We start from the raw sequence: 15,328 nt of genomic DNA on the forward strand, positions 1-15,328 counted from the left end.
CGCCCACACGTCCTCTGTCACACACAACTTTGCTTTATTCAATCTTGCATTGAGGTCCGTTCGTGTAAAATGGTGAAGGGATGATCGAACGTACTTCTTCATGACACCCCATACTTGCTCAATAGCATTTAGCTCCGGGTGTGCTGGTGGTAGCCGCACTATTTCATGACCCCACAGGCGAATGGTATTGTCCACTGTGAATCTGGGGGGTGTTCGATTTTCCTTGCATATTTTGAGTAGTTAAGGTCGCAAAGAGTATGGTGGGTATGTGATATTGCGGTGCTGCAACCATTTTATTAGATTGTCTTTTTTGGTGCCAGTAGTTGGACAGTGGCTCTCCTCTGTAAGGCGACTGTGGTAAGGAGCGTTGTCAATGACCGTATGTAACAGGGGTGTACCTTCCCTAGCGCGATCACCTCTCTGACTGCCTTCCGAGATGTTAATTTTTTTGTCTTTTTTCCCTAAAATTAATTATTAATTAAATAGTAAACACAAGTGAGTCTAAAAATTAGCTTATTTAAATATAATAACTAATCAGTATCTTTAGATTCCATCAAAGAGCAGTATAATTCACAACAACTTATATATCTTTTAATAACCATACAGAAAGGGGGGCGTGGCAGGTGTAAACGTCAGGGGCTCACGTCATGGTTGACATACGTCATTCTACGCCTAGTTGCCAGGTCTTAATTTCCGTTCTCGCCATAACCACAGAATTTAGATGACATTTCTCTATATAAAGTAAGACAATACTGCGGAGTAGATGCTTGAATCCATTTTTCTTAATTAGGTCGGTGTCTCAAACTCTGGTGGTTTCAGTTTCACATTAATCAGAAGCCTAGTTCATTAGTTATATTAAAAAAAGAGGGTGTCATGGTCCGTGAAATACACAGTAGGTGGGGTGAGGTACGATTTCAGTGGGGATTCTAGGTGGGGTGAGGTACGATTTCAGTGGGGGGACTAGGTGGGGTGAGGTACGATTTCAGTGGGGGGACTAGGTGGGGTGAGGTACGATTTCAGTGGGGACTCTAGGTGGGGTGAGGTACGATTTCAGTGGGGACTCTAGGTGGGGTGAGGTACGATTTCAGTGGGGACTCTAGGTGGGGTGAGGTACGATTTCAGTGGGGACTCTAGGTGGGGAGAGGTACGATTTCAGTGGGCACTCTTTGCATATCATAATCAGTTTCATACTTGATCCTTATTATGTATTTATCTTTTTTGCAGATATTGTAATAGACTGCCAACTGAAATGAAGGACCTAAAGGGAGCAATTGAATTTAAGAAGAAACTAAGGACATTACTTTTCACAAGATCATATGATTTGGAAGATGCTACAATCAAAGAATTGTATAAAGTTATAATGAAAATGTTTCGTTTGATGATTAATATGGACCCAAAGAGAAGTAGTTCACTCGACTTCAGTGGAGGGTTGGATCTAAACCCTAAACAAGTAAGAGTAGGGTTCCCCTGCAGTATAGGACCTGAAAAGCGTCCCTTGAAGTAAGGTAAATAAAGAGGGTATTACTGAGACTTTGAAATTAACTATTTTTTTGTAATTATCAAACCCAGTCTTTAATGATGGTCCCCCAGGAGAGACAAGTTTGCATCTCATTTATTAATACATCTTGTATTCTGTGAATCTAAATATCCTTTTGTGTCTCCTGGCTGGTGACGTCTGCATGTGGAAACCTGGCGGTGGTACATATTAAAGGATTTCGACTCCTTTAATGTAACGCAAGCATGTGGCATCAGTACTGACTGGTTGCGTAGATTTCAATACTTGATATTTCAGTCATTTAATCTTTTTTTAGTTTATCGTGTCTGTTAAATGTATTGGTGATAACTTTTCAGATGTTAATAGAAAAGGTTTCATCATTTGACTGGTAAGAAAAAAATTTGAGATTGAATAATAACTATTTTTATAGGAATAATAATGGTACTGAGTTATTACCGAGTCTATTTTCACTGTGGTATCTCTCTCTCTCTCTCTCTCTCTCTCTCTCTCTCTCTCTCTCTCTCTCTCTCTCTCTCTCTCTCTCTCTCGTTGGACGATTTGCCATACTGCTGTCTTTTCTGCCTCCTTTCTTCCACCCTGTTGTCCGACCTCTCTTAATACACTATGTAGTAGAACGTATGTATATTCCCTTGGCAGTGTATGACCCCTATCCCCTGGAGCTAATGATCTCAATTGATAAATGCAGTCTTTAGAGGGGCAGGATAACAAGTCTAGCCGTATTCATTTGCTGAGCTGAGCAAGAACTCTTTAATTTCCTGTTTGATTCAGGGATCCCTCCAAGTGTTCCTATGATATTTTCTTATTGTTGACAATTCTTCTTCACTTTAGAGGTTACTGCACTCTAATTGTTCTGTGGTTGCTTTCCTCTTGGTAAGGGTAGAAGAGACACTTTAGCTGTGGTAAGCAGCTCTTCTAGGAGGAGAAGGAGAAGGTAGTGCCATAGCCTCAATACCATGGTCTTCCACTGTCTTTGGATAGAGTTCTCTTGCTTGAGGGTACACTCGGGCACACTATTCTATCTTATTTCTTTTCCTCTTGTTTTGTTAAGTTTTTCATGGTTTATGTAGAAGATATTTATTTTAATGTTACTCTTAAAATATTTTGTTGTAATTTCTTTTTTTTTCCTTTCCTCACAGGGTTATTTTCCCTGTTGGGCACCTTGGGCTTATAACATCCTGCTTTTCCAACTAGGGTTGTATCTTAGCAAGTAATAATAATAAGTTTACATCTTCAGTGAGATTTTAACCCTAATGTACAAGATTGAACTTAAGGTATATGCATATCAGTGTTTTCTTAATTGCTCATCGAATCTTCTAGAGTTTTTATGATTGCAATTGCTTGCAAGACAAAGAAAGGCATTGCTTGATAGGATTTAGGGAGTGCTGCTGCATATATAACAAGGTCTTTGAACTGTTTATTTATATCAGAGTTTAATGTGCTGCTGATGAAGTCATGTTTTGTGTTTTAATGTGTTCAGGTGTGCAAAGGGTTTCCCTGATCAGGGCTTTTAGGGAGATGTGGTCTGCCAGCACAGAGCATCATTAACTAAACTTGTTAGTTTTGCAAGTAGAGACGTTGCAAGATCAGCTTAAGTATACTGAAGTCCTTAAATATAAACTATTCTTTGTTATTAGTTCCAACAGACTTGCCCCCTCAATCACAAATATTAAGGTCAGTACTACACAATATTTTAGATGTTTTATTCCAGCTATGACTATATAGTGGAAAGACAGTTGAATCTTTGTAACTTCAGATGTTTTTATGTTCAACAGGCTGACACAACTCTCTTTTTATAGTTGATATATACCAGATCTATCAGTCACTACTTTTCATATAGTTTATTTCCATATTTCCTTTCCTCACTGGGCTATTTTCCCTGTTGGAACTTTTGGGCTTATAGCATCCTGCTTTTCCAACTAGAGTTGTATCTTAGTAACGATAATAACAATAATCTATAATGCAATGTTTTATGTCAAGGGAAACATGCCAGTCTGCATTAATGACTTGTTTCCAATGGTGAAGTGTTGTGTATATCTGGTGAGCTATAAAGTCTGGGAATCAGGGTGAGACACCCCATCAGTTTTTCCTACCCAGGTTGTAACTTATCTAATCAGAACACCAGTTTAGCAACGAGACAAATCAGGCAGCAGTGTGTCATGGCTGTGAAAGCTGGCTATCAACACACTGCCAGGGCAGGCACTACAGAAAATAGGAGGAGAGATTCTCTCCTCCTCATTCCTGGGTTGACAAGGAGGGGAGGTTTTAGTTGTGGTAGCCTATGAACTGTATAATAATAATAATAATAATAATAATAATAATAATAATAATAATAATAATAATAATAGTGTCCAACACAAAAGTGATTATTGGCTATTGCCTTGAAATTGACTTTTATGCCTGAAAAGAAAAGACTGCTAATCTGTTTTCCCTTTTCCAGATCTGATGGAGTGAGGTCGCCAACCAGCTGTTAAGTGCAAGTGCACTTCAACTATATCACAGTTCCCACTTCCCTTCTCTCATCTGCCTGTCCAACTTACCTTGGGTTTGCTCCCTGTTGCACGTGAGTTCTGATTGGCCTCCTAGGACCCTGGCTAAAGTAAAGCTACTCACAGGTCTGGTAGCTGCCTGGTCCTCGTATACACCGACTTCCCTGTCGTTATAACAAGTAAGGTTGATTTTCCTTTTGGGTCATCTGATCATGCTTTGATTTCATTAGTGGTAAAGACAGAACAACCTGTCCCTAATGTATATTTTAATGTAAGATTTATATAAAATCTCAGACTGGAATGATATATAAGTGATTTTTTCTAACATGAATTGGTCACAATTGTATGGTAGTGTTGAGCCTATTTGGGCTATTTTCCCTGTCTGAATCCTCAAGCTTATAGCTTTCCCAACTAGGATTGTAGCTTAGCAAGTAATAATAGTAATCTAGTCAACATAATCGGTAAGCGTAGCACTTTAGATGCGTTAAGGTACCGAGTGAAGGACAAACCATGTTTTAATGATGATTGTTGACGTGGTCATTTGGAGAGGCAGGAGGCATATCATCTTTGGCAGGGTAACAGATCAGATTTGACTTTGAATAACTATACTCGGGTAAGAACTGTTGTTCAGAGTTTATGCTTCAACTGAAAAGGGATGCAATTTAACTAGAAAAGACGCCCTTTCTGGTACAACACAGGAGCATATGTGGTGGTCTACCCTTAAATCTGCACTCTTTGGTGTAGACAACAATTCCTCCTTTACTTAAACTAACTGGCTCAGTCACGCATTGTCCAAAGCAAAAGATAACACTTTTGGCTGATGTGTTTGACAGTAAACAGAGTAATGAAAAACTTGGTCTTCCGCATTCCTGTTTTCCTAAGGCTGAACTAACTAACTTTAGCTCTTTGATCTTGTGAAATTAAAGCTCTCTTAAATGACCTTGATGCTCATGGAGGTGTAGACCCAAATGGTATTTTTCCTTTGCTTTTTATAAAGACTAGATTTCTTAACTCCAAAGTTAATTGTTATTTCCCACAAGTTAGGATAAGGTTCTTTTAGCACTTGTTGAAGATTGGTAATGTTACTCTATTATGTAAATGTATTTGCGGTAGCTCTAGTCAAGCTGTGATTACCGCCCATTTTCCGTCGCCCCCATTTTATCTAAAGTTTTTGAACGACTTTTGGCAAATTGTCTAGATATGACTGCTGAGATTGATCATCTGTTCCCTAGTCCTGAAATTAGGCTTTGAGAGGCCTTGGAGCATGTGATGCCCTTCTTATAAATCTCCAATGCTGTACAGAAATCCCTTGATTGTGATAAGAGAGTTCGTATGATTGGCATCAATTTTAGTGCTGCCTTAAACCTTGTTAATCATGAGGCACTTCTTTTCAAACTAAAAACAGTTGGGAGTGGGGTGTCTTTATTTACCATTATTATTGAATTCTTAAGTAATATATTGCAAAGAGTTGTTGTTGATGGGCACCATATTGAGTAAAGGAATATATCCGGTGTTTCTCAGGGTAGTGTTCTTGGCCCATTACTTCTCGTACTCAATACACATGTGGTTTCGCCTAGAACTCAAGTTTGTTGCAAGTATAGATTTTTTGCTTCAATATAATCTCCTGAATGTAGATCTTGGGTTGCTGAATCTCTAGATAGAGAACTAGGTACAATTAGTATATGGTGCAAATTATGGGGCATGAAGTTAAACCCCAACAAAACTCTAGGTTTGATTGTAAGTAGGTCGAAGACTGTCACCTCAACATCCAGATTTCTGCATTGATAATGTTTCTTTAACTAAATACGACTCTTTGAATTTTGGGTGTGATACTTGTAGCAAATTTACTTTTGAGAAACATTTTCAATCTGTTTTTCAATTGAACAATTAATAGCATATTGAGAAAGTCTTAAAATTTTTTATAATTTATTCTGAAGAAGTGTTTTAATTCTTTCATTTTACCTTGTTTCGAATATTGTTCTCCTGTCTGGTCTTTAGCTGCTGATTCTCATCTTAATTTATTGTACAAAAACTGGCGGTTTATTGAATTTCTTATTCTTGATTTAGATATTAATCTCTGGCACAGTCATTCAGCTAGTTCTTTATGCATAATGCATAACATTTTTCATAACTCTGACCAATCTTTGCATCCAGATCTTCCTGGACAGTACCCTGCTGCTCGTAATACTAGATATTATGTAGTTAATTCTAACAGTCTTGCCTTCTCCATGAAAAATCTCAATAATACACGGTATTCTAGAAGTTTTATTCCTGCTGTGAACCAGATTGTGGAATGATATTCTTAATCAGGTAGTTGAATGGGTGGAACCTGAATAGTTCATTTATGAAATATCTATTTTAATGTTGTTACTGTTCTTAAAATATCAATTTCTTTTCTTTTCCTCACTGAGCTATTTTTCCATGTTGGAGCCCTTGGGCATAAAGCACATTGCTTTTACAACAAGGGTTGTATCTTAGCTATCAATAATAATAATAATAATAATAATAATAATAATAATAATAATAATAATAATAATAATAATAATAATAACAACAATGTTGTGTTGTATGTGCAATGTCTAAAATGTAATTCAGCTAAAAGTATGAGAATACTAATATATTTATTTTCTTTCAGAATTATATACCTGTGTTCCAAGTTTTCAAGAAGATACGTTAACAGTACTGGAGAGATTCTCTTCACTAATTACAGGTAAGGTGTTCATATGGAAATGTGACTGTTTTATTTCAGGTACTATTGACTCTTAGAGTATCATAAAATACATTAACACAAACCAAAATTGTGAAATTCATTCTAATTATTAAAGTCTTCCTTCACCTAATGAGTTATCCTAAACATTTGCTTCTTTCCTTTTTAATCGCAAAAGTCCTCTGATAATTATGACTAAGCCCTTCGTCATGACAGCCATACAGATCCTACTAAGAAATTGTGAAATATTAATTTTTTTCATACATTGTCTCAACTTGAACTTGCCCATATGTCCATGTCTGTCATGCACAATTATACATATTGTGATTGCACCATTCACATAAAATATGTATACATATACTTCTTTATCCATACACCAGCAAAATAATACTACCCCACAAAGAACTAGCAAATCTCCTAATTTCGCCTAGCGTACCATTGCCATGTATAAAAATGCCAACCTATTTTGGATTCCAAAACTAACAATATTTTTGTATCTTTCATCATTCCTTGCATGGGCATCATTTTCATACTTGTGATCTTTCACTACTCCAAACACATCTTCCTATTATAACCTTTCATTTGCCTATCTCATTTTCTGTTTGTTTTTCTTTTTTCTTAAGAATCGAAAAACTCGCGCGCACACTGTTAGGAACAATTGCAAGAACTTCATCCATACCACATATTCCTTTATAGTCTCATCCCCAAACTTCTTCCATGCTGAAGTGTCCAGTCTGTATCTCATTTTTCACCATATGTGCTGCTTCAAACGCATTTTTCTATGCCTTACGCCGGTTTTTATTCTTCTCACATTTATACTTCTGTCTTGAAGATCATGCACTATTGTCACTGAATACTTACATATTGTTACACACAGTCATAAACTCGCTAAAGTCTCACTCACTATTCTGTCTTCTCTCAATGAATTAATATACAAACTTTCCTATATGATCTGCCACTATTATTATACATTTATATTACTTTATAGTATGATTACCGCCACTGATAATAGTTCATTTATATTTTTCCCTTATGACAATCAACTCGCGTATTAATATCCTCTTTAGCTATTGTAAGCAGGTCTTCAAGGAGAAACACACTCCAAAATCAAACCATTGTTCTCTAGTTTTGAGTAGTGCCATAGCCTCTGTACCATGGACTTCCACTGTCTTGGGTTAAAAGAGCTCTCTTGCTTGAGGGTACAGTTGGGCACACTATTCTATCAAATTTTTCCTCCTCTTGTTTTGTTAAAGTTTTCATAGTTTATAAAGAAAATATTTATGTTAATGTTGTTACTGTTCTTATTTTTTTTCCTTGTTTCCTTTCCTCACTTGGCTATTTTCCCTGATGGGTCCCCTGGGCTTATAACATCCTGCTTTTCCAACTAGGGTTGTAGCTTAGCAAGTAATAATAATAATAATAATAATAATAATAATAATAATAATAATAATAATAATAATAATGATTTTTTTTTTCACACACCAAGGCCCGCCTGAACAGACTTTGTGTCTGACGGAGGGCGAGAAATAAACCCGTAAAAAAAGATGATGATAATAACACAATATGCATTAGCAAACCTTTTTGGGGATTACAAAAACAGTATCATTCTCCAACCATCTACTCAAACCATGATTATTTTTCAAACTCCAGTATTTACTTTGTTGAACCCTCTTCAAGCTCTTTTTCATTGAACCATACTTCTATTAATTCCTGAGATATTCTTTCTCATATGGCAATTGCTTTTATATACAGTTTTACACTAACTACAATTCAACATAAGCACATGTATTGTGCTCTGCAGTACACACTTTAGTTTTCTAGTTCACCCCTTTTAGCCTTACCTGCTACTCGCATTGCTTTGTACATCCTGGAGGAGATGTATAAAGGTGGCTACAGTTATAAAGTAATCCTGTTCTAGATTTGTGATCCATTGACCATTATTCCAAAAAGGATTAATTCTCTTATCTGTACTCCATCCTTTATACCTCAGTTCACCACATACAAAACCATTTTAATATGCTTTTTCTTTCACAATCCTTTCCCTGACCAATCTCACTGCAACCAAAACAGGCAACCAATGACCATCTACCTGTCACACCCTCTTTTCTGTACATCATCTGTCCTTCCAACTCTCTGATTTACACTTCTATTTTTATTTACCCCAGCATAATAGATTCTTTAGCTATGGTAAGCAGCTCTTCAAGGACACTCCAAAATCAAACCTTTGTTCTCTAGTCTTGGGTAGTACCATAGCCTCTGTACCATGGCCTTTCACTGTCTTGGGTTAGAGTTCTCTTGCTTGCTAGAAGAGTCTCTTTAACTATGGTAAGGAACTTTTCTGGGAGAAGGATACTCCAAAATCAAACCATTGTTCTCTAGTCTTGGGTAGTACCATAGCCTCTGTACCATGGCCTTTCACTGTCTTGGGCTAGAGTTCTCTTGCTTGAGGATACACTCGGGCACATTATTCTATCTTATTTCTCTTCCTCTTGCTTTGTTACTTTTTATAGTTTATATAATAAATATTTATTCTAATGTTATTACTGTTTTTGAAATATTTAATTTTTCCTTGTTTACTCTCCTGTCTGGGGTATTTTCCTTGTTGGAGCCCCTGGGATTATAGCATCCTGATTTTCCAACTGGGATTGTAGCTTAGCAAGTAATAATTTTTTTCTTCTGGGGACCTTGGTTGACAGGTGTGTGTTAGCATCCTATTTCCTCTAAACTGTCAGGTTCTGGGAAATCATTTCTTTTTTAATGCTTCTCTCTCTCTCTCTCTCTCTCTCTCTCTCTCTCTCTCTCTCTCTCTCTCTCTCTCTCTCTCTCTCTCTCTCTCTCTTAACAGTAACACAGTAAACGAGTTCAAGAATAAGTTAGACAAGCTCATAAGAACTTTCTAAATGCTTAAAGTAAATCACTCTACCCAAGATCATATGGAGACTCCGTGGATGGACTAAAAAGTCTCTCTCTCTCTCTCTCTCTCTCTCTCTCTCTCTCTCTCTCTCTCTCTCTCTCTCTCTCTGTTTGTGTGCATATTACCAGGGGAGCAAGAGGGCGTTGAATGGATAACTTGTGCTGTCAAAGTTTGGTGTCGTTTTTCGTAAATTAGGGTCCTTATAGAATGCATTTTGCTTGGTCAAGCTTCTGGGAATTTGTAGAGACGTCTACATAGGGATAGTTTTGAGATGATCCACAAGCTAATTTTTGCTGCAATAGACAATAAGGGATATCATTGTTTTTAAAGAAATTACTTTGTCTAATTATGACAGTTTAAGCTGTTAATGTAATGAAAGATAGAAGAATTATTTTTTTTTTTAATATCCATTACATTATATATCAGCATCTATGGTACTTGCCAAAGACTACATTATCAGGTGTATATAAAGTCTGTTTTCGAAAATATTGTTGCAATATTTCTGTTATATAGTAATGGTACATAACATTTACTAGTACATCCTGTTACACGATTTGTACATCCTCTGGAAGGACATATTTAAAGTATCAATTTGACTTACTATATAAGACTTCATTGTTCTCTTAATAACAGGAAAATGAAGAGGAAATATGCACATTTGTGTTGTAAGGCAATCAAAAGATTTGTTTTAAGCTTAGACTTTTGTGGAAATTTTTATATTTTGCTTCAACAAACCACAAAAAAAAAAAAAAAAATTATACTATTAGTAAGAACTTTTACATTACATTTCATTGTCGGTTTCTTACGAATTTTTTAAATATAAAGAAGTCAATGTTTGTTATTAGCAAGAATCAGCTTCGTCTGTATATAGCCCTTGAAAAAGTTGGTGCCTTTCTTTGACAGTGACAGCCAAGAAAAGGAACATTTTTATTCTTGCTGCAGACGCAAATCTCCGCACGCTGATTTTTGCACATGCACCTTAAACTTATTCCCAGATTAGCTGTGATACTGGAGTCAGTGTTGCTGAGATTTTTTTTTTTTTGCAGAGACCAGCCATATGATGTGCAGTTAACCATTTTAGGTTTGCTTTACGTGAGGACTTGCTTATGATTGTTGCAATAGCAGAATGTTGGGTATGTTGTAGAAGAGGGTCTTCTGCTTGTGGAAGGCTTTAATAGTCTGGATTTAGCTATTAGAGTTTTGTCTCTGTAATTCAACCAATGATAGCTCAGTGCCGCCTGATGCATGAACTACTAAGGACAGGCAAGATTGCATCAGCTCGTCACTGATAATCTGCAACTGCATATCTCTAAAAAATAATATCAGAGGATTAAAAAGCATCTGCCCTATACATTGCCACAACTTTTTTTTGCCAAGTCAGTAGAAAATATCATCCTCTTTACCTGGAAATGCATAAAAGAATGGTAACAAGTTGCATTTGTCCTTATCTAATTAAATGAATGTATCATGGCTACGAATAAATGTCTCAAGATCTATTAAAACTCTTAAATTGGTCAAGGAAGTTATTGCTCTGTAACATTACCAGAATGATAACATCTATGCCATTGGAAGGAATGACAATACGATTTGCACCTAATTCTTCAGCACTGTAAATTGTATTGAGGATGGTTCGGTTGCCAGCTTCCCTGCGAGTTGGTCCATGTGTGGTGATGTCTCTCATTCCCTTTTCTTCAAAAAATAAACATTTTTTACTTCTTTATAAAGGCTTGATACAGGTCGAGATGAACTGGACAACATGAAATCCCTGAAGGTAGGCACTGAAAGGTGATTCTGGATATTATATAACTCCAGTAATCCTGATTTTATTTTGCCTTGTCTTTTCAATTGCACTTAGACTGGGAAGTTGATCATATATAGTAGAGCAGAATTGAATGTTTGATGTTTATTGGGACATCTTGAAGAAGGGTGTATCTGTAGCCCTGTTTTACATCTGAATTTTTGGTTTGGGTGAAAGGACCACTTGTCGGTTGCATACATGGCATCGACAATGACAGAAGTGTTGATTGTCACCTTGGGTAATGTATCTAGACATTTTGCGTGTCTTCCAATATTACTTTCAATTTGTTTACTTTTCTCATTCTGCCCTCAAAGTCAAATAAGGAGGGTGGAATTTCAGTACAGTCATATTCTTCAGCAGTTACCACCTGAGAAACTATCTGAAGCAGATATGTTTCTGAAAACTACTTAACTTTTTCTTTCTTAAAAGTCTTTCTCACAATTGTTTACCTTCACTTTCAAGGAGAAAAGTATTTAGGCTTTTCCTCCAATGAATTTGACTTGATTCAAGTCACTATGAGATTCTTTGAAAGCACCTACTCTATATGATATGCAAACCAATCTTTCTACTGTAAGCTCTTGGAATAGGTTGACCATTTCTGTGATGGTCACTTGAAGATAACCCTGTGCTGTCTGCTAATCCTTGAGACGATGACCGATCTAAATTCATGATTTTTGGGTGGTGTCTCAATACTAGTGTTCATATGAAGCACTCTCTTCAACTTAACAATACTGTATTTTCAGCAAACATAGGTTTTGTGGAAAGCCATTTCATTTTGGGTTTTTAGTGTCGACGTGATCCCACAAGTATACATGGCTTTGGTTCACTTCAGTGTTGTATTTCTGTTCAAGAACCATACAGTCTTGCCAGTCCTTAGTAGTTTGTGTAGCAGATGGCACTGAATAATCTTTGATGTAGTTGCAGGTGTAAATCAGGACTGTTGCTCAGTCTTCCACCAGCAGAGGATGTTCTTCTAAAATATATTAAAAGTTTTGCTATTCCAACGACCATGATAAAGTTCTCTTACTTGACTACCACAAAGGTTATTGACAACATCAAATGGCTAATCTCCGCAAAAAAAAAAAAAAAAAAATGCTGACTCCAGTTTACACGAGAAAAATGTAACTCCGAGTAAAGGGAATGTGCAAAAATCGATGTGTTGAAAATTATCTGCAGCAAGAATAATGTTTCTTTTCTTGGCTATCACAATCAAGGAGAAGCATCATCTTGCTCAAGGGTAATCTACTTGATCGTTGATACTGACAAATATTAATAAGCACTGACATTTTTTATATCTCAAAAATCCATAAGGAAAATGCAAGGAAATAAGATTTATCAGTTCTTACTAATTATATCGATAAAGCTAAATATTAAGATTTCCATAAAACACAAATCTATTTCCATATGACACACTGTGTAATATTTTATTTTCATTATTATGTTAGGATAATGAAGTCATATATAAAATATCAAATTTGCAATGATATGCCTTCCTAGCAATTATATCACTATTTTTTGTGTGGTGAATCTCTCTGAAAATCAATGCTGGAAGCATCCCTCTATTGTCATATGACACAGTATGGTGACATTTCCTTTTTATTGTCATGTTATCAACAGTACAATAAAGTCTTGTATATCAAATGCTCTGAAAATATACTTTCAAGTATGATGCACTAGGAAATATTCAGTATGATAAAATAAAACACATAATATTAAACTAATAAATTTGTGAAACTGAATTATATCCACCTGTTAATGTGGTATATTGCAAGTACCGTGAAGTATATTCTTCCAGATTTCATTTTTAGTATTACCATAACAGCTTCAAATGTCATGAATACACATTGTAATTTCATGGAAGACAATGACCACCTAATTTTTGTACCATAAAAACTAACAAGATTGTTTGCTGAACAGAAACTTATGAAATGTGCTTCATTTTCATTCGCCAAGACCCTCGACACCCATCACATTCTCTATCCCTTGATTATTCCTTCCAACTTTAGCATTGAAGTCGCCAATCACAATTTTCATATCTCTTGGATCTCATCTATTAAACTCTGCAGTCCTTCATAGTATTCATCTTTTCCTTTCTTCAGGGAAATCATTCGTTGGGTTATAGCAAACTGTAATACTCATATTGCACTGCTTTGATTTGAACTTTTCTAGTAACAATCTACTATTTACAGCTCTCCACTTGGTTAATGGCTTTTCTGCTCTTGGTGTCATCAATAGGAATATATGATAATGATGATGATTAAAACTGACAAAAAATTAGCTCAAGGGTCACCTTGAAACTACCTCTGCATACAAGTCCTTCTAAATTCCTGTAAACCTGGCTAAGCAAAAGGCATTTTATAGGGATCCTAGTTTTTGAAGAATGGCACCAAACTTTAACAACACTACATGGGATCTGTGCTCCCTAGGTATATGTGTATGGTTTTAGGTTCCATGTTTTTACTAAGTTCGCATTCTTTATCTAAATATCCAAAACCTGACCTTCTACCCCCACAGGGTCATCCACTTACATCTTCCCCAAATGGCTCCTTTCAATAGGTTTTTGGTTTGAAGTCCCTTACTTTGATTAGTGATACCAAGGTGATACCATCTATTAATATTTGTACATCGTCTTAAGCTGACTCTTCACACCTTAGCATTACCTAGACAGCCACTGCCATAGTTATCCTTTTAGCTTTCTATTCAGTCACCACTAGTATTGCTCTATACATGTACATTGATTATCCATCAACTATTCAATATCCATTTCTGTTTCTGCTTATTCTTATATAATTTTCTTTCAATGGTGGCATAAGTCTTTTAATAGTTTATATTTGTCATATCTGTTTTGATTTTGTTACTGTTTTAATAATGTCTTGTTGATTTTTTCTCATCGTTTATTTCCTTTCCTCACTGGGCTATTTTTCCCTGTTGGAGCCCTTGGGCTTATATCATCTTACTTTTCCAACTAGGGCTGTAGATTGGCTAATAATAATAATAATAATAATAATAATAATAATAATAATAATAATAATAATAATAATAATAATAATAATAATAATAATAATATTCTCTTGTTTTACACAACTAGCTACTTTTATAAATCTATTTTCAAGTCTATATTCCTGGCAATAACAACTCATTTGAACATAATTACATTTTCGTCATTTTTTTTTTCAGAACACCCACAGTATATATCACAACTTAAACTCCTATTCCATTTTCTCTATACTTCCCTATTCTTAGGTTTACTGCCAACATCCCTTATTCCTAAGCAGAAATATTTGCCTGTCCAGTTCTAAGCATTAGTATACTTGAAGTTTTCTCTAAGTATACTTATTAAACTGAAATATGTCCCTATTCATTTCAGGGCATTATTACACTTCAACATTTTCTCTGAATAGACCATTCTACCAATATATCTATCAGACATAGTTCGAGGAAATCTTTGCAACCGAATCTATCAAAGTAACATTTCACAATATATTTGAACTAGTGCAGTCATTCTACCATTTCCTTTCAATGATTGTAGGAATAAAATCCATTTTTTTTACTCATTCTCTTCCTTACATTCTCCTATACAGCCATCTTGCTCTACTATCATAAGTTCCTATCAACAACCCTATTATAATTAACACAATTCAAGGACCAAACATGCACAACTTGCTCACTTTCTTGCAGACTGTTAACAATGATACGCAGCAGGGTTTAACAATCGATAATTCACGTACAACTGAACTATATTCTTACACAGCCAACAACAATCTCTTGATAAGTTTATATACTGCAGCATATATCTACATATATCTATCTATCTATTGCAATACTAATTTCCTCGATTCAATTGCACTTCTGTAATAGCAACAGCAAACTAGTCACTCGTGAAATCTCTTTTGTCTATTCAGCCCAC

General features: G+C 35.7%; 1 long non-coding RNA gene across 1 annotated transcript in view; it reads left to right on the forward strand.

Annotated features, from left to right (window-relative positions):
• The first annotated feature begins 1,188 nt into the window (after positions 1 to 1,188).
• Positions 1,189 to 15,328, forward strand: part of LOC137637780 (uncharacterized) — a 28,595-nt gene continuing 14,455 nt past the window's right edge. The window contains exons 1-3 of the long non-coding RNA XR_011043800.1: positions 1,189 to 1,505; positions 3,954 to 4,181; positions 6,638 to 6,712. This is a non-coding gene — a long non-coding RNA (uncharacterized lncRNA). The remainder of the gene's footprint in view (positions 1,506 to 3,953; positions 4,182 to 6,637; positions 6,713 to 15,328) is intronic.

The sequence above is a fragment of the Palaemon carinicauda genome, chromosome 3, assembly GCF_036898095.1.
Source record: "Palaemon carinicauda isolate YSFRI2023 chromosome 3, ASM3689809v2, whole genome shotgun sequence".
Lineage (NCBI taxonomy): Eukaryota > Metazoa > Arthropoda > Malacostraca > Decapoda > Palaemonidae > Palaemon > Palaemon carinicauda.